This window comes from Pristis pectinata, chromosome 19, assembly GCF_009764475.1.
Source record: "Pristis pectinata isolate sPriPec2 chromosome 19, sPriPec2.1.pri, whole genome shotgun sequence".
NCBI classification, from domain to species: domain Eukaryota; kingdom Metazoa; phylum Chordata; class Chondrichthyes; order Rhinopristiformes; family Pristidae; genus Pristis; species Pristis pectinata.
Window position 1 is genome coordinate 3,294,909 of NC_067423.1, and position 20,844 is coordinate 3,315,752.

Consider the following 20,844-nt stretch of genomic DNA (forward strand, 5'->3'; position numbering starts at 1 on the left):
CCCAAGATCCCTCTGTTCTTCCACACTGCTAAGAGTCCTGCCATTAACCTTGTATTCTGCCTTCAAATTCAATCTTCCGAAGTGTATCAACTCACACTTTTCCGGGTTGAACTCCATCTGCCACTTCTCAGACCAGCTCTGCATCCTATCAATGTCCTGTTGTAATCTACAGCAACCTTCTACACTATCCACAACACCACCAACCTTTGTATCATCAGCAAACTTACTAACCCACCTTTCCACATCCTCATCCAAGTCATTGATAAAAATCACAGAGCAGGGGTCCCAGAACAGATCCCTGCAGAACACCACTGGTCACTGACCTCCAGGCAGAATACGCTCCATCTACCACCACCCTCTGTCTTCTATGAGCGAGCCATATCTCCTGGCTTTCTGAATGAGCCGTCCAAGAGGAACCTTATCAAACGCCTTACTAAAATCCATGTACACCACATCCACTGCTCTACCTTCATCAATGTGCTTTGTCACATCCTCAAAGAATTCAGTCAGGCTCGTGAGGCATGACCTGCCCCTCACAAAGCCATGCTGACTGTCCCTAATCAGCCTATGCTTCTCCAAATGCCCATAAATCCTGTCTCTAAGAATCTTCTCCAATAATTTGCCCACCACTGAAGTAAGACTCATTGGCCTGTAATTCCCAGGGTTATCCCTACTCCCTTTCTTAAACAAATGAACAACATTTGCCACCTTCCAATCATCTGGCATTACTACTGTGGCCAGTGAGGAAGCAAAGATCGTTGCCAAAGGCGCATTGATCTCTTCCCTCACTTCCCATAATAACCTTGGATATATCCCGTCCGGCCTCGGTGACTTATCGATCCTAAGGTTTTTCAATAGTTCCAGCACATTCTCTTTCCTCCTGTCGACATGCCCGAGCACATCAGCCTGTTGTACGCCATCCTCCAAATGTCAATGTCTCTTTCTCTGGTGAATACTGAAGCAAAGTATTCATTAAGAACCTCCCCTACCTCTTCCGACTCCAGGCACATTTCCTCTTTTATCGCTGATCGGTCCTACCCTCAACTCTAGTCATCCTCCTATTCTTCACATACATGTAGAACGCCTTGGGGTTTTCCTTGATCCTACTCGCCAAGGACTTCTCATGCCCCCTTCTAGCTCTCCTAAGTCCATTCTTAAGCTCCCTCCTGGCTACCTTGTAACTCTCCAGGACCCTGTCTGATCCATGCTTTCTAAACCTCAGGTAAGCTTCTTTCTTCCTCTTGACAAGATATTCTACATCTCTTGTCAACCACGGTTCCTTCATTCTGCCATCCTTACCCTATCTGTAGAATACTCCCAATGAGGGATCGCTCCCTTCCTGTTTCTGACTTCCACCCACACTGACTCAGTAGACGATCCCTCCAGGACATCCTCCCTTTCTACAGCTGTGACACTGTCCCTGGTCAGCAAAGCCACTCCCCCACCGCCCCTGTCTTTTTGAAACATCTAAACCCCGGAATATCCAGCAGCCATTCCTGCCCTTACAACAGCCAAGTCTCTGTAATGGCCACCACGTCATAGTTCCATGCTCTAAGTTCATCAGCCTTGTTCCTGATATCTCTCGCATTAAAGTAGACACACTTCAGCCCATCCAACTGACTGCAATTTTTCCCTTTCAACTGCCTATTCTTCTTCATAGTCTTTCTACACTCTGCATCTACTAGTACACTGAATGAACCAACCTCTGACCTATCACTCCGGTTCCAATCCCCCTGCCAAACTAGTTCAAACCCTCCCCAACAGTTCTAGCAAACCTGCCCGCAAGAATACTGGCCCCCCTCCAATTCAGGTGTAACCCGTCCCTTTTGTACAGGTGTTTTATGTTTTTCTTGTGAATGTTGCTTATCTGATGTTCCGTGCCTGTGATGCTGCTGCAAGTAAGTTTTTCATTGCACCTGTGCACACATGGACCTGTGCATCTGACAATAAACTCGCCTTTGGCTTTGTTGTTCTTTCAAACAGCAACATCCCAGACTAGGTGTCAGTGTAGCGTCAGTAACTCCCCCCATGATACTGCCTGATTAAGCAAACAGACAGAGATAGAGCAATAAACAAAACACCCTTTATTGAAGGCAGTAGCTCTCAATTAAACTGCGGTGTCTGGGTACAACAATATATCAGGAGTCACACCATGCAATACAACCATTCCTTACAGATACCCTTAAACATATAAATATCTGCTACAATCGTAGTTAAAAAAATTAAACAGCTGCTAATAATGACAGAGAGAAAGTAAAACAAAAGTTAAGAGAGTTAGTCAATGCTGTCTGGACTGTCACTTCAACTACTTACAGAGCTGCAGCTGGCATTAGTCACGAAATTAAACAACTAGGGACCACAAGGGCAAAGGATATTTCACCATCAGTCAACTCCCTGCGGCATCACCAGAGGCCCTTGTTATCTTTTTATTTCCAAAGTTTATGTCAAATGGCAAGTTTCCCACCGCGTTGAATGTCAGGATGTGGTTACTTGAGACATGCGGAGGTGTGACACAAGGTTAGGGGCCAGTTTAGGGGGTCAGAGGCAGGTTTAATGCAATAATGAGCCATAATGCAATTTGTTATATTCAATCACATTGGAGGCATAGATCGGGTAGACAGTCAGGGTCTTTTTCCCAGGGTAGAAATGTCAAATACTAGAGAGCTTTAAGGTGAGAGGGGGCAAGTTTAAAGGGGACTTACGAGGCAAGTTTTTTTTACACAGAGAGTGGTGGGTGCCTGGAACGGGCTGCCAGGGGAGATGGTGGAAGCAGATATGATAATAACGTTTAAGAGGCTTTAGACGGACACATGCAGGGAGTGGAGGGATATGGACCATGTGCAGGCAGATGGATTAATTTAAGTTGGCATCCTGGTTGGTATATCTCTCTGAACGTTACTTTGAAAGCTGTAAACAGCAGAAAATGCTGTGGACACTCAGCAGGTCAGGCAGCATCTGTGGAGGGACATTTCATGTCAATAACCTTTCACCAGAACACAGTTTAATGTCCAGGATTTTCCATTTTTATATCAGATTTTCTTCTTTTCAACTTCAAACTCACACGCCCACTTAAAGTTTGCATTTCACTTGCATTTCAATGATCCGTTGTAGGCACCGCTATCCTCAGATCCTTGCCCACACCCAATCTACAGCGGCTGAAAAATGCAGCGAGGATAAATATTTGTCTTGGTCAGCAACTTCTTGGAGATTGCAATCTGCACACTTTATCGGGGTGACGGCGATTCGTAATCTGCACAGCACTGAGGTCTGACTGCCATTTGTAACAGGAGATTCGTTATGGGGAGAGATCGGACGGGCTGGGACTGTTTTTCCTGGAATGAAGGAGGCTGAGGGGTGACCTTGTCAAGGTTTACAAGGTTATGAGAGGGTAAAGTCAAAATCCTTCTCCCATGGTTGGGATATCAAAAGCTACAGGGTGTGGGTTTATTATTGTCACATGTTCCCACCTGTTTTAAGAAGACCACTATCATCCCAGTACTCAAGAAAAACAAGGTAACATACCTTAATGTCTACCGACCAGTGGCTCTGACATCCACCATCATGAAGTACTTCGAGAGGCTGGTCATGGCATGCATCAACTCCAGCCTCCCAGACAACCTGGACCCACTGCAATTTGCCTACTGCCAAAACAGGTCTACAGCAGATGCCATCTCCCTGGCCCTACACTCAGCTCTGGAGCATCTGGACAGTAAAGACACCTACGTTAGACTATTGTTTATTGACCACAGCTCCACCTTTAATACTATAATTCCAAGCAAACTCATCACCAAACTCCTAACCTGGGACTCAACACCTCCCTCTGCAACTGTATCCTTGACTTTCTGACCAACAGACTGCAATCAGTGAGGATAGGCAGCAACACCTCCGGCACAATTATTCTCAACATTGGTGCCCCACAAGGCTACGTCCTCAGCCCCCTACTCTACTCCCTATACACTCATGACTGTGTGGCCAGATTCTGCTCTAACTCCACCTACAAGTTTGCAGATGACACCACCACAGTGGACCATATCTCAAATAACGATGAGTCAGAGTACAGGAAGGAGAGAGAGCTTAGTGAGATGGTGTCATGACAACAACCTTTCCCTCAATGTCAGCAAAACAAAAGAGCTGGTCATTGACTTCAGGAAAGGGGGCGGTGTACATGCACCTGTCTACATCAATGGTGCTGAGGTCAAGAGGGTTAAGAGCTTCAAGTTCCAATAACCTGTCCTGGTCCAACCACATAGACGCCATGGCCAAGAAAGCTCACCAGAGCCTCTACTTCCTCGGGAGACTAAAGAAATTTGGCATGTCCCTTTGACACTCACCAACTTTTATCGATGCACCGTAGAAAGCATCCTATCCAGATGCATCATGGCTTTGTACTGCAACTGCTCTGCCCAGGACTGCAAGAAACTGCAGAAAGTTGTGGACACAGCCCAGCGCATCACGGAAACCAGCCTCCCCTCCATGGACTCTGTCTTTACCTCTCGCTACCTGGGTGAAGCAGCCAGCATAATCAAAGACCCCACCCACCCGGGTCATTCTCTCTTCTCTCCTCTTCCATCAGGCAGAAGATACAGGAGCCTGAGCGCATGTACCACCAGGCTCAAGGACAGCTTCTATCCCGCTGTGATGGATGACTCTTGACCTCACAATCTACCTTGTTGTGACCTTGCACTTTATTGTCTACCTGCACTGCCCTTCCTCTGTAGCTGTGACACTTCACACTGTATTCTGTTATTGTTTTACCCAGTACTACCTCAATGCACTGTGTAATGAATTGATCTGTACGATCAGTATGCAAGACAAGTTCTTCACTACCTCAGTACAAGTGACAATAATAAATAACCAATACCAATAACCAGATAATTCATCTCTTTTCGTTCCCTTTGTTGTGACTGAGGAAACTGAGCCACACAGAAGCTGTAACTCGGAGATATAAAAGTCTTTATTCAACACAGCAGGTCTTGGAAAGAATCTAGCTCCCCTCTCCCAACACAATGTTTAATACTTTTTAAACACAAAGGCAACAGTAAACGATTAACCACAGTTTCAATGGCTATAATCACCTACTTAGCTTTAACATTTTGAATGTATGCAGGTCACTGTGCAGAATTACATACTTGCAATGGGAGCATGTCCCATCCAGCAGAACCCCTTGAACATTCAACTCTGGTGGCTGGTCCAAAAGCTTCTAAGCACTAACTCCAGACACCCCCAATATACCTCTGTAGTTACAGCGTTGAAGGATGGCTCCCTGAATGTACAACTGGCCAGAATATTAAGTGACAAAACAGACCAGTCCTGAACTGTGCATTAAGTGGCAGGGATGTGCCTTTAAGGATGCGTTAATACAGGAGGTGGCCACTTAATGCCTTCCCTGGTCTCATCCTGAAGGTTTCAATGACCACCAATTAACATGAAGATTCATCTATTGTCTTCCCCTGCGTAGCTTCGATGGTACAGTATCAGAAATGTTCGACACCCAACAATTGGTTTCGATGACCCCAAACCATCAGTTAGAGTTAAATTGTGAACAGGTTATATTTCCTGAAGACTGGTTCTCATTTTAATTAATATCTGCTGTTCATAATTTCATTACTCCAAAATAATCCCTCACACCCTTTAAAAAGAGAAAACTTTAAGAATTTTGGGAAGTCATTCATTGCTTGTGTTATCAGTTAAGTTCAGTGGGGAGAATCATCGAATCATCATTGTCTCTGTGAAACCTGAGCCAACAACTTCTCTTTGCAAGGCTTTTACCTTCAACGGTTTGTCCAATTCCAGTGCAAGAAGGGAAGAGAATTAAAGAACGGTCCTCAGGATCAACATTGCTGTGTGGCTGAATGATTAATTAGTCCCTTTCTGTTCTCACCACTAGGTTAATTTTAAGGTCTTTATGGTTTGTACACAGCAAATGCTGAGGATGTTATCAGGGGATTGTGTGGGACGACAAATCAAACCTTATCTCACGAAAAGCACACAGAAACGCCATCAACTGCTTGCCCTCACCAGCTCTGCAGCCTCTGTAGATGCAAGACTTCAGGTAAATAGGTCATTTCTACCATTGCCATCCTCTAACCTCTGCTTCTCAAGTTCATAACTCCTGCAGAAATAACAATATTGTTCGTTTAACTTGAATGATATGAAAAAAGTCAACAGAAATAAAATAGGTAGATTTTAAATAGTACTTTTCTGCACTTTCTCTGAAACTGTAACACTATATTCTGCATTCTTTTGTTTTCTTTTTACTACCTCGATGTACTTGTGTATGGAATGGCACGCAGACAAAAGCTTCTCACTGTATCTCGGTACACGTGACAATAGCAAATCAATTACCAATAATTATTACTGAGGAAGACAGTATTGTATGTGTTAAATTAATTTATTAAAATAAATACTTCTCAAAATGTGGCTGATCTACTCTGATTTAAATTTAGTGACAAGCATAAAATTGTTCCCATTTTCCTGTAAGTTGCTACTTATTGCCACAGTTTTGTCCAAAGCATCTCACCAATGTTTCCAAAACTGAAGCTGCAGATATTGGAAATCAGAAACAAAGAAAAATCCTCAACAGGTCAGAGTTTGTTTAAATAATGGGATTGCACGATTTGTATTCAACGGCCCCTTTTGAATCCCAGCCTCCGCTGATTGTCACAAGTAAATGATTCAGCAGGTTCCTGCTTCAAATCCCATTGAAGAGAAGTTAAGTAGAATTAGTTTGTATTTATGACCAAGATAGATTACTGATTTCCCCTCCCTATTGTCAGAATTCCCTTGTGAAAAGCTGGTGATCTCTGCAGACCAGGGAGTTCACTAGATCCAGCTCCCCTTCTGCACTCTGTGTAGGATCATCACTTAGCCGTACATGTGTAGAATTGGCAATTTCAGGCTGGCGCTTCCAATTACACCCACAAATTTAACGAAAGGGGGAACTTTATTTTCTAGTAATACAGTGACACTCCTATTGCATGCAAAGGACGGTGAGAAAATTCACCCTAATCTCCAGTCCAATCAGAGTACAGTAAAAATGGGACCGAAACTCAGAAAACTGCAGATGCTGGAAATGTGAAAAAACACAGAAAATGTTGGAATGTTCAGCAGAACAGGCAGCATCTGGGCAAGAAGAATCAGTCAACGAAAAGCTGAAACATTAACTTGTGGATGCAGTCTGACCCGACCCGTAACTCTTCGCAAAAACTTTGCTCAACTTGAAAATTACTTTGCCAGAGCTTTCCGCCAACTGCATCTTGTATCTTTTTCTGCGTTGAAATCAGCAGCAGAATTCGAGATGCATTTAAAAATGCGTGCTTTCAAAACAACTAAAAAGGAACTGTGATAAATTAGCACTTTCCGTGAGGACCTGAGGTGCACTTGTCAGCAGTGCAGACTTGTCTCTGTTGTGGATATTACGACAGATTCAAAATGTAAGTTTGAGATTCAGACATCAAAAGCAAACATTTTCCTCGTCTCCCATTGAAAATTAAGATATGATTCACCCGTGAAAGCAACGAGTGAACGAAACCACATCTCACTACCCAGGTCAAGAAGGTTCAGTTACTGTACTGTGAGAATTAACTTCGTAAATGCACAACTACTCTCCATGTTAAAATAAAACTCCAGCTCTCAGAATTAGTCATTGGAACCTTATAATTCTCACAGCCTCACTTTCTCAAAGAGCGTCAAATGTGCCTGGTTTCATTTGTCATTGAAAATCCCACTTCTGGTCAATAACATAATGTTAAATAACATCTTTATTAAAACAAGTAAATATTTGGAAACAACTGCTCAGGGAGAATAAAGGTAAGACATATATGAAATTAAATTCAATTACTTGTAACACTAGCCAAGTTATTTATTTAAATTTATATCAGTGCAGATCATTTCAAAAAGTTTTAAAATATACAGTAAAATAATATTTTCTTGGATTATTTTGGCATGATGATATTTCTTCCAAGAAGTGACATTTCCACTGTCTGAGTTTCCCGAAGGTATTTTCCTGTCAGAACTGGTATTAAACCAATGAATGAAACAGAGCCCCGTCTTCCAGTAGTGAGATTGTATCCTAAATGTTGTTGCAATGATCTGTTATCATTGCTTTACATTGAATCTTACCGCTCAGTATTGACATCTTTTGCCCTATCTTAATTCTTTGCAAGATCTTTACACCATAGCTCCAAACTGCTGCAAATAATTTCCTTTAAGACGCCTTTTGAAAGTTCCTAAATTTGCATTGACAAATAAACTTTATATAGAAACAGAAAATTGGAGCAGAAATAGGCCATTTGGCCCCTCAAGAAAATGACAGAATTTCTATCTCAAATACCAGACTCCCGCTTTCTCCACTGAGCTGCTTTGGGTGTTCCCCTATACATTGGGCTTCCCCTTTTCCTATCTTCAGTCCTGAAGAAGGGTCCTGACCCGAAACGTTGACCGCCTGCTTTTCTCCACGGATGCTGCCTGGCCTGCTGAGTTCCTCCAGCATCTTGTTGTTTTTTCATTTAGATTCCAGCATCTGCAGTCCTTTGTTTCTCCATTGAGGTGTTTTAGGTCAACAGACCTATCTCCCTCCTTCTTACATATATTCTGCTACTGAGCCCTCTGTGGTTGCAAGTTCAACGAGTTCAGCACCCTCTGAGAGAAGAAGTTTCTCAGCTCCATTCCAAATGCCTTAGCCCGTATCCTGAGACTGTAAAACCTGGTTCTAGACTCCCTGAGCCAGGGGAAAACACCCTCTCACCACCCAGCCTGTCAATGAGATCCCCTCTCATTCCGTCCTCACACAATAGTGTCCCACTCTCCTGGAAATCAGAGTGAAATCAAACCTGAAGGTCTGAACCTCAGGTGAAATTATCCAGACTGTGTTTTCTGTTTCACTTTTATAATTCAATCCATGTTTCACAGATGCATCTAGATGGCTGGATAATTATTGAATCTTGCTCCTGACCTACATTAATCCAGATTAGTGGATTTAAAAATCAGATTTTTATTTTATTTGATTTGTATTGCTGGAAAATCCAACATTTATTGCCCAACCCTAACTGCCCTTGAGAAGGTGGGAGGGGTGAGGTGATATTTTTGGCAAGGGAATTCCAGTATTTAGACCCAGTGACAATGAAAGAACATGATTTGGTACAAGTTGGGATGATGCCTGGCTTGGAGGAGAAATTTTAAACTCTGCAAATGTGTCACTGGCTCTTTAATTGTTAGGCTGGGAACTCTTACAGATATGATTTATTTTGGAGGAAGGTCTAGGTTTTGTCCAGCTTACTGAATGCTGTTCTTTGTTCGTTTTGCTGCTGTTGTGTTCAGTTTCACCTTCAGCACATCTTCCAAACTTCTGGGTGGTGAGATGATGTTGAGGAGGCAATAGTTCACTTCAAATTCATTTTATTTTAAGGATGATGTAAAGCCAAGAAATACGATGAAGTAAATGACAAAGCAATGGAAGGACCAGTTGTTGGAACCCTCTCTCAGTCACTTTAAGGCAAAGCTTACATTAAGCCGTGAGAATAATATCATTTCTCATTGATATGTCAAAATACACACAGCTTAACATTGATCTTCCCTTTTCTAATTTTGAGATTTTAATATAATTTTCATGTTTTAAAGTGTTTGGATTTCATTAATGGAGCTTTTTATAAATATAATTATGGAAGGAATTTTGATAATGTAAAACAGTGATATGTTATCCAAATTAAAATCCATTTTCCAGACTTACTGTTAGTAAATCAGAAATACTTGCACTGCCACACTGCCGTGAGAACAAACTAAAATATTTTAATCTTATCTGTTCACCAGAAAACATTTTGTTAGTGTTGTTTGAGTCATTGGTACATCAGTCAGAACTAAATGTTTCATCCTTAACATTATATCTGAATCCAATTCTGATATCAAAAGTAAATTTTGATTCACTGGAAGCACATAAAACTAACTCATAAACACACACTGAATAGTGTTCCGTTGCGTTAATATCTTCACTGCTTAATGCAATATAACTAAACATTTTCAAGGGTTAGTTCTTTAGAAATACTGAAATTGTATAGTTCCCTTAACAGTGCATTTCCCGTGTACGACCTCAATGAACTGTTGTAATGAAATGATCTGTATGGATGGTATGCAGAACAAAGTTTTTCACTGGACCTTGGTACATGTGACAATAATAAAACAATTTTCCAATTTGAAATATTAATTTTGTGACATTTTAATTCTTTTGTTTTAAAACATTTTGCTGTGCTTTGTTTGACTGCTACCTCATGGTTTCTATGAGATTCATTCATTTAATCTGTGGGTTATCAGGAAAAGAAACATATTTAGCTTTCGAGTTCTCAAAAAACAGTGTAACGAGCTTCAGCTGTTGAGAGACCTGAATGCAGAAAGTTTTTTGAGAAGCCACAGTTATCGTAAATCGGCCGGCATTAATCTGTTTCCATGAGCTAATTTATCAGGTCATTGTAAACATCATCTTTATAAACTGAGCAGTTTGCTCTTAACTTTACACCTTGTCTGAGGTCCAGCTTTAGAAATCTGATTATTCTGGCAGCCTTATTACTTGGTGTAGCAGGAGGGCCAATGCAAACTTCACATCTGTAATTCCCACCCAGGCCTGTGAATTGTATCAGCTCCAGATCCTTACCTCTGCCCACCTTGCTAGCTCCATGGATGTCTCTCCCAGTGAGGAATGAACTGGGGTTATTGCTTGCACCTTCCATAAGTCAGAGTGCAGCCTTTGCCACAGCGTCCTGATCTTACTGATTACAGAATTTATGTTACAGACTAATTTCAAAGTCTTTTTGAATCTAATCCTACACGTGGCAGTCTGTGGCAAGAGAACAGTGTCTAAATAATTAGCACAAAAGGTCCAGGAGTGAAATACTTCTACTCAGTGCGACAATGGCTAACATGAGGGGACATAATTTTAAGGTGACTGGAGGAAGGTATAACAGGGATGTCAGGGTTAAGTTTTTTACACAGAGAGTGGTGGGTGTGTGGAACACACTGCCAGCAGAGGTTGTGGGGGCAGATACATTAGGGACATTTAAGAGACTCTTAGATATACACATGGATGATAGAAAAATAGGGGCTCTGTGGGAGGGAAGGGTTAGATAGATCTTAGAGCAGGATAAAATGTCGGCACAACACTGTGGGCCGAAGGACCTGTACTGTGCTGTAATGTTCTATGTACTCACAGAGAGTGGAGATTTGGAGCTCCCTTCCAGCAACTGGAATTGTTGCGAGGCTAATTTTAAGTTTAAAGCTGAGACTGACAGATTTTTCTTTACGCAATGGCTGGGACTGTGTTCCCCGGAGCGAAGGAGGCTGAGGGGTGACCTCAGGTTTATAAAATCACGAGAGGCCTGGATAAGGTGGACCATCACAGTCTTTTCCTCAGGGTAGGGGAGTCTACAAGTAGAGGGCACAGGTTTAAGGTGAGAGGGGAAAGATTTAAAGGAAGGTGAGGGGAAAGTTTTTCACACAGAGGGTGGTGGGTGTGTGGAACGAGCTGCCAGAGGAAGTGGTAGATGCGGGTACAATTACATGTTTAAAAGGTATTTGGACAGGTACACGGATAGGAAAGGTTTAGAGGAATATGGGACAGATGCAGGCAAACAGGACTAGCTCAGGAAGGCACCTTGGTCAGCACAGACGAGTTGAACCTCAGGGACTGTTTCCGTGCTGTATAACTCTATAATTCTATGTCCTGAGGTTACAGATAAACCATGATTTCACTGTGCAACAGGCTCGGGCTAAATGGACTGTTCCTCTGTTCCTAACTGCTGCAACATTGCAAGGATTTAATTTGCAGTTAGTTCACTGAAAAACGCAGAACGTTTATGGTTAGGAATGGAATTTAGAATGTTTAAATTGAGTATTAGTTGTACAACCTCAGCAACACCCACAGATATTACCGTCCGTGGATATTTTTCAAACTTCCCAAGTAAAACAAGACTGTTAAAAAACTGCAGATGCTGGACATCTGAAATTAAAAAAACAGATGATACTGGAGACACTCAACAGGAGGGGAAGCAGAGACAGAGAGACGAACAGTTAACATTTCAGGTCAACGACCTTTTGTCTGCACACCAACAACTGAATCCTTTCTCCCTTTCATTATCAAACAAAAGCAACACACCACAGATACTGGAAATTCAAAGGGTATTTTTGTCAGAAAAAAATTGAATTATTTCATTATTGCTCATCAAAAATAATCTAAAAGATTACCTGCAAACTGCAGAAACCTAAAGCTAATGATCTGCAGTGTAAGACCCAGGTACAGGGGCCGAGTTTCAGAGCAGATTTATTATTCGCAAACCAGACAAGGCTGAGGTTCTGAGAAGTGGTTCTCAAACCCAGGACAACAGCAGGGGCAGCTGCCAAACCCACATCTAGTTTCCAAAAGTGAGCGAGCTAAACCATACCGGTGTCAGCTATGAAAACCAAAACACTGCAGATGCTGGAAATCTGAAACACAGAAAATCCTGGAAGTCCTTAGGCAGACAGAGAAACAGAGCTAACGGTTCAGGTCGAAGACCTGCTGAATATCTCCAGAATGTTCTTTCTCATTGTTATCCATAAGACATAGAAGCAGAATTGGGCCATTCGGCCCATCGAGTCTGCTCCGCCATTCAATCATGGCTGATTTTTTTCAACCCCATTCTCCCGTCTTCTCCCTGTAACTCTTAACCCCCTCACCAATCAAGACCCTATCAATCTCTGCCTTAAACACACCCAGTGACTTGGCCTCCACAGCCCTCTGTGGCAACAAATTCCACATATTCACCGCCCTCTGGCTGAAGAAATTCCTCCTCATCTCAGTTCTGAATGGACGTCTCTTTGTTCTGACACAAGGAAGATTGCACTTGCTGGAAATCTGGAGCAACAGATGCCGCCTGACCTGCTGAGTTCCTTCGGCACTTTGTCTGTGTCGTCCCCTTTATTCTGAGGCTGTGCCCTCGGATCTTAGCCTCTCCAACTAGTGGAAACATCCTCCCCACGTCCTGGTTCACTGAATGCATCCGAGTTGTAATATCAACAGTAAGAAAAGGACTCTATGAAAAGAAGGGAAGGGATCAATACATTTATAAATCCCAACCAGCAGCCCATTTACCACCCTGAGTAGTCGTTTCTTTCACAATTAGTGCACAGTGACTGCAATGTGCACCACATACAAAATGCAGTCGCTCGCCCAGAGCCCAGAGACACAGCGGGCAGAGCCGCTGCCAAACAGCTCCAGAGACCCGGATTCAATCCTGACCTCGGGTGCTGTCCGTGTGGAGTTTGCACATTCTCCCTGTGACCGCGAGGTAATGTTTCAGCTCTGTAGATCTCTGGTCAGACCACACTTGGACTATTGTGTTCAGTTCTGGTTGCATCTTACAGGAAGGATGTGGAAACTTTACAGAGGGTGCAGAGGAGGCCGTGAGGTAATGTTGCAGGTCTATAGAACTCTGGTCAGACCACACTTGGAGTATTGTGTTCAGTTCTGGTCGCCTTATTACAGGAAGGATGTGGAAACTTTACAGAGGGTGCAGAGGAGATTTACCAGGATGCTGCCTGGATTGGAGAACATGTCTTAAGAGGATAGGTTGAGCGAGCTGGGGCTTTTCTCTTTGGAGAGAAGGAGGAGGAGAGGTGACTTGATAGAGGTGTACAAGATGATAAGAGGCATAGATCGAGTGGACAATCAGAGACTTTTTCCCAGGGCGAGAATGGCTAACGCAAAGGGGCATAATTTTAAGGTGATTAGAGGAAGGTACAAGGGGGATGTCAGGGGTAAGTTTTTTACACAGAGAGTGGTGGGTGCGTGGAACGCACTGCCGGCAGAGGTTGTGGGGGCAGATACATTAGGGATATTTAAGAGACTCTTAGATAGACACATGAACGATAGAGACATGGAGGGCTATGTGGGAGGGAAGGGTCAGATAGATCGTAGAGCAGGATAAAATGTCGGCACAACATCGTGGGCTGAAGGGCCTGCACTGTGCTGTAGTGTTCTACGTTCTGTTACCTACCCTCATCATATTCTCTGTTTTATCAACGAGTGCATCACTAGAGGGGGGAAATGCACACAGGTTTAACGTGGTTGGTTAAGAAGAGCACATGAAGAAAGTGGCTTTTATACATAGGCACAATACACAAAAAGTGCTGGAGGAACTCAGCAGGTCAGGCAGCATCCAGCAGGTCAGGCAGGCAGCATACCTGCTGAGTTCCTCCAGCACTTTTGGTGTATTGCTCCAGATTCCAGCATCTGCAGAATTTCTTGTGTCTCCCTTCATACACAGGCCTTTGGACCCGTTCGATCTTTTTCCATATTTTAAAACTAATAGAATTACGGTTGCTGGTCCCAAAGTGTTCCCCCATCGACACATCAGCCACTTTTCCAGCCTTGTTTCCCTAGAGTAAGTTGAGTGTAGCCCCTTCCCTAGTGGGGCCACATTGCTTCGGAAAACTTTCCTGGATGCACTTAACAAATTCTGCCCCATCTAATCCCTTAACTCTGTGATAGATAAAGACCAGCCAACTGCCTGTAAGAAACAGGTAAACTGTCTAATAAATGAGGAGTTAAGGGTTTTCCCCTGAGATTGCGTGTGCCCATAATTTAAGGTGCAAAGTTAGTTAGAAAGTATCTTCGTCAGAGGGTTTCAGTCTGTGAGAGATCATCGTCTCAACTATCCCACACTACTGGGTTGGTTAAGTGCAAAGATCACACCACCAGGTTGGGTGATGACTCAGACGCTGATACCAGGAGCCTTGAGATATCAAAGACAGCTTCACTTTTTGTTGACCTGTGATAATCTATAAATAAACATTCATCAGGATGGTGAGATGGCCACGGGCTGTACAACCCAAATAGCAGAGTGCTGCCTCTCCCTCTGCACGCAATCTTTCCATCCTGGCCAATTCATTTGTTCACAGGACCTCAGCAGCTTAGAGTCATAGAATCAGACAGCATGGAAACAGGCCCTTCAGCCCAACTGGTCCATGCCGACCAAGATGTCCCATCTAAGCTAATCCTATTTGCCAGCCTTTGGCCCATAACTCTCTAAACATTTCCAATCCAAGTACCTGTCCAACTGTCTTTTAAAAGTTGTTATTGTACCCGCCTCAACCACTTCCTCTGGCAGCTGATTCCACATACGTACCACCCTTTGTGTAAAAAAGTTGCCCGTCATTGGTATTAACTCTCTCTCCTCACACTTTAAACCTATACCCTCTAGTTCTTGATTCCCCAGCCCTGGGAAAAGACTATGACAATTCGCCCTATGTATGCCCCTCATGATTTTATACACCTCCATAAGATCAGCTCTCAGTCTCCTACGCTCCAAAGAAAAAATTCCTAGCCTGTCCAATCTCTCCCCATAACTCAGTTCCTCAAGTCCTGGCAACATCCTCCTAAGTCCTCTCAGCACCCTTTCCTGTTTAATAACATCTTTCCTATAGCAGGGTGACCAAAACTGAACACAATACTATAAGTAACAATCCTGACAGGAAGGTCTACGTTTCTACAATACCCTTCACATCCCTTCCAGGATCACCCAGAGCTCTTTACAGCCAATGAATTACTATGCAATTTATTGAGAAGTAGGGAATCTGCACACAGCAAGATCCCACAAACACCAATGTGATTGCGAGTGGACAATTGTTTTCGTTCATGTTGTCCAAGGGGGTGACAGGGGAAACTGTGAAGCAGTGAGAGTGCCTCTTTTAAATCCATCCGAGAGAGCAGGCTGATGTAACAGAGGGCACCTCCAACAGTGTGACACTCCTGTGGTACTGTACTGGAGGGTCAGCTCAGATTTCTGTGGTCAAATATCTGGAGCAAGACTTGAACCCACAACTTCTTATCCAGACCAAGAGTGTGTCCAATGGAAACACTGCTGGTACATCAGTAACTGCCCTGGAGAAGGTGGGGATGAGTCACCTTGGACCACTGCAGTCCTTCTGGTGAAGGTGCTCCCACCGTGCTGCTGGGCAGGGAGTTCCAGGATTTGGACCCAGTGATGACGGAGGAATGGTGATATATTTCCAAGTCAGGATGGTGTGTGACTGGGAGGGGAATCTACATGTCAAAGTCAAAGTCAAAGTCGAGTTTACTGTCAGATGCACAAGTCCATGTGTGCACAGGTGTAATGAAAAACTTACTTGCAGCAGCATCACAGGCACAGAGCATCAGATACACAACATTCACAGGAAAAACATAAATTAAACATAAATTATACATAATTTTTACAAGAAAAAAACACAATTAAAACAAAAGAAGTCCATCTTAGTGCGAAATGGTCAGAGAGGTCATAGTGTTGCTAAACTGTAGTGATTAGGGTTTTACCAGTTGGTTCAAGAAGGGAAGTAACTGTTCTTGAACCTAGTGGTGTGGGACTTCAGGCTTCTGTACCTCCTGGCCGATGGGAGCTGTGAGAAGATGGCATGGCCCGGATGGTGGGGATCTTTGATGATGGATGTTGCCTTCTTGAGACAGCGCCTCCTGTAGGTACTCCCGATGGTGGGGAGGGAATCAGAATCAAAGCAGATTTATTATCACTGACATATGTCGTGAAATTTGTTGTTTTGTGGCAGCAGTACAGTGCAAGACGTAAAATTTACTATAAATTACAAAAATAAATAACTAGTGCAAAAATCGGAATAATGAGGTAGTGTTCATGGGTTCATGGACCGTTGAGGTCCGTGCTGAGGCCACACCTGGAGCACTGGGCATAGTTCTGGTCTCCTTATTTAAGAAAGGATATTGGAGACAGTCCAGAGAGATTCACTCGGCTAATTCCCATGACTGGCTGAGGAAGCTGGACCTTCATTGGAAGTGAATATTCATTGAGTTTAGAAGAATAAGGGGTGATCTTATTCAAACATGTAAGATCCTAAGGGGTCATGACAAGGTAGATGTTGCAGTGTTTCCACTAGTGGGAGAGTCTCAAACAAAGGGACATAGTTACAAGATGAGGGGAGGGGGTGCAGTCATTTAGAACTGAGGTGTGCAGGAACTTCTAGCAGAGTGAGTCCCTGGGATCCTCTACCCTGGGAGAGTGCGGAGGCTGGATCACTGGGGTTAATTAGAGGAAGTCTTTTGGAAGGGAACTGAGGGCTGTGGGTACTCTCAGAGGAGAGGAGATAGGGCCTTGGACAGATCAGACATGATCATATGTACTATGTACCTCATTTTGCCTCATTCTGCTCTCAAGATGTGCCTTGGGCAAGGTGGTGGATTAGATTCAATAACTCAGAATCAGGTTTATTATCACTGACATATGTTGTGAAATGTGTTGTTTTGCGGTAGCAGTACAGTGCAAGACATAAAGGCATAAAAATTACTATAAGTTACAAAAATAAATAAATAGTGCAAAAGAGAAACAGTGAGGTAGTGTTCATGGGGTCATGGACCGTTCAGAAATCTGATTGATAGAGTTGTACAGTATAGAAACAGGCCCTTCGGCCCAACTGGTCCATGCCAATCAAGATTCCCATCTGTCCCATTTGTCTGTGTTTGGCCCAGATCCCTCTAAACCTTTCCTATCCATGGGCCTGTCTAAATGTCTTTTAAATGTTGCTCATTTACCCACCTCCACCACCTCCTCCGGCAGCTTATTCCATGTACCCACCACCCTGTGTGTGAAAACCCTGCTCCTTCTGTCACATTTAAATGTCTCCCCTCTCACCCTAAGCTTATACCCTCTAGTTTTAGACTCCCCTACTCTGGAAAAGATGATATGGGAATGTTTTTAATTGGGGGAGGGCTAATTATTAGGTATTAGGCAGGAACTTGGGAGCTTGAATTGGGAATTGATGTTCTCAGGGAAATGTACAGAAGAAATGTGGAGGCTATTTAGGTTACACTTGCAGGGGGTTCTAGATAGGTTTGTCCCACTGAGACAGGGAAAGGAGCCATGGTTGACAAGAGAGGTAAAACATTTAGTCAAGAGGAAGAAGGAAGCATACTTAAGGTCTAGGAAGCAAAAATCAGGCTGAGAATTATAAGGTAGCCAGGAAGGAGCTTAAGAAGGGACTTAGGAGAGCCAGAAGGGGACATGAGAAGGCTTTGGTGAGTAGAATTAAGGAAAACCCCAAGGTATTCTACATGTTCGTGAAGAACAGGAAGATGACTAGAGTGAGGGTAGGACCGCTCAGGGATAAAGGGAGAAATATGTGCCTGGAGGCAGAGGAGGTAGGGGAGGTCCTTAATGAATACTTTGAGGTTAAGAAAGCATGTTGAGGTTGGAGCTTCTGAAAAACATTAGGATAGATGAGTCCCCGGTGCCAGATGGGATATACCCCAGGTTACTATGGGAGGTGAGGGAAGAGATTGCTGGGGCTTGACAATGATACTTGCATCCTCCCTGGCCACAGGAGTGGTGCCAGAGGACTGGAGGATGGCTGATGTTGTTCTGTTGTTCAAGGAAGGTAATAGGGATAATCCTGGGAATTATAGACCGGTGAGTCTAACAGCAGTGGTGGGCAAGCTATTGGAGAGGATTCTTAGGGATAGGATTTACAAGCATTTGGAGAAGCATAGTCTTATTAGGGATAGTCAGCATGGCTTTGTGAGGGCAGATCGTGCCTCACGAGCCTAATTGAGTTTTTTGAGGAGGTGACAAAACAAATAGATGAGGGTAGACCAGTGGCTGTGGTGTATATGGATTTTAGTAAAGTGTTTGACAAGGTTCCCCATGGTAGGCTCATCCAGAAAGTCATGAGGCATGGAATCCATCGGACTTGGCTGTGTGGATTTGGAGTTGGCTTGTCCACTGAAGGCAGAGGGCGGTAGTAGATGGAGAGTATTCTGCCTGGAGGTCAGTGACCAGTGGTGGTCCACAGGGATCTGTTCTGGGACCCCTGCTCTTTGTGATTTTTATAAATGACTTGGATGAGGAAGTGGAGGGGTGGGTTGGTAAGTTTGCTGATGACACTAAGGTTGGAGGGGTTGTGGATAGTGTGGAAGGTTGTCGTAGGTTACAAAGGGATATAGATGAGATGCAGAGTTGGGCGGAGAAGTGGCAGATGGAGTTCAGTCCGGAAAAATGTGAAGTGAAACACTTTGGAAGATCGAACTTGAAGGTGGAGTACAAGGTTAATGGCAGGATTCTGAGCAGTGTGGAGGAACAGAGGAATCTTGGGGTCCACGTCCATAGATCCCTCAAAGTTGCCGCGCAAGTTGATAGAGTTGTTAAGAAGGCATATGGTGTGCTGCCTTCATTAGTCAGGGTACTGAGTTCAAGAGCCACGAGGTAATGTTGCAGCTCTAAAGAACTCTGGTTAGACCACACTTAAGAGTATTGTGTTCAGTTCTGGTCACCTCATTATAGGAAGGATGTGGAAGCTTTAGAGAGGGTGCAGAGGAGATTTCCCAGGATGCTGCCTGGAATAGAGAACATGCCTTATGAGGAAAGGTTGAGCGAGCTCGGGCTTTTCTCTTTGGAGCGATGCAGGATGAGAGGCGACTTGATAGAGATGTATAGGATTATGAGGGGCACAGACGGAGTGGACAGCCAGCATCTTTTCCCCAGGGAGGCAACGACCAATACCAGAGGATATCTGTTTAAGGTCAGAGGAGGAATGTTCAGGGGAGATGTCAGAGGTTGGTTTTTTCACACAGAGTGTGGTGGGTGCCTGGAACCCACTGCCGGGGGGGTGGTGGTAGAGTCTGATACGATAGGGACCTTTAAAAGACTCTTAGATAGGCACATGGAAGTAAGAAAAATGGAGGGTTATGGGCTGTGTAGGAGGGAAGGGTTAGATTGATCGTGGAGGACGTGTTTATATAGGTCGGCACAGCATCATGGGCCGAAGGGCCCGTACCATGCTGTACTGTTCTACGTTCTTTGTTCTATTTACTGCATGGGTCCAGCCCTGGTTTAACTTACTGAGGTGCAACAGCTCGCACTTGTCTGAGTTAAATTCCACCTGCTGCTCCTTGTGCCGCTTCACCAGTTCACCTAGATCCCGTTGTAATCTAAGACAACCTTCTCGCCGTTCACTATTCCACCATTTGTGGCATCACCCACAAACTAACCGTGCCAAATGCTTTTAATGGAGGTCCTCTTGTTGTTTACAGGGATATTTTTAGGGGACCCAACCCCTGACCCAAGGACAGTGATTGGAACCCTGAACACGACTTGGGAGTAGGCACTGAGTTATGACAAGACCCTGCTGTGGGCTAAATTAAAAGTTAGTAGACCCAACGCTTTAAACTCCGGGCAGAATATGGGAGAGCATTATTCTCTGGTGTGGAAGGGTTAGCAGTCTGTCCCCCACCCACAGCTCACTGTCGGTATGAGTTCAGCTGACATCTGCACTCAGGACCATAGCAGTGTAGCTGCTAAGCTTGATGCTATCGCTTCAGAGTTCCTTCCCCTCTCGCTGTAGAGAATCTAACCTCTCCCTGCCGTTCCCCTCCCCAGTGGGAGCCTGACAGCATTGGCATCGTGTGCGTGATTCCACCTCTCACCACAGTGTGTCAGTGTTGCAGACTCAGCCAGCTCCATCACAGGCACAACCCTCCCCACCATCGAGGACATCTTCAAGAGGTGGTGCCTCAAGAAGGCGGCATCCATCACTAAGGACTCTCACCACCCGGGACATGCCCTCTTCTCGTTACTACCATCAGGGAGGAGGTACAGGAGCCTGAAGACCCACACTCAACGATTCAGGAACAGCTTCTTCCCCTCTGCCATCAGATTTCTGAACGGGCCATGAACCCATGAACACTACCTCGTTATTCCTCTTTTGCTCTATTTATTTATTTTGTAATTGATAGTAATTTAGTGCCTTTGCACTGTACTGCTGCTGCAAAATAACAAATTCCATGTCATATAAGTCAGTGCTAATAAA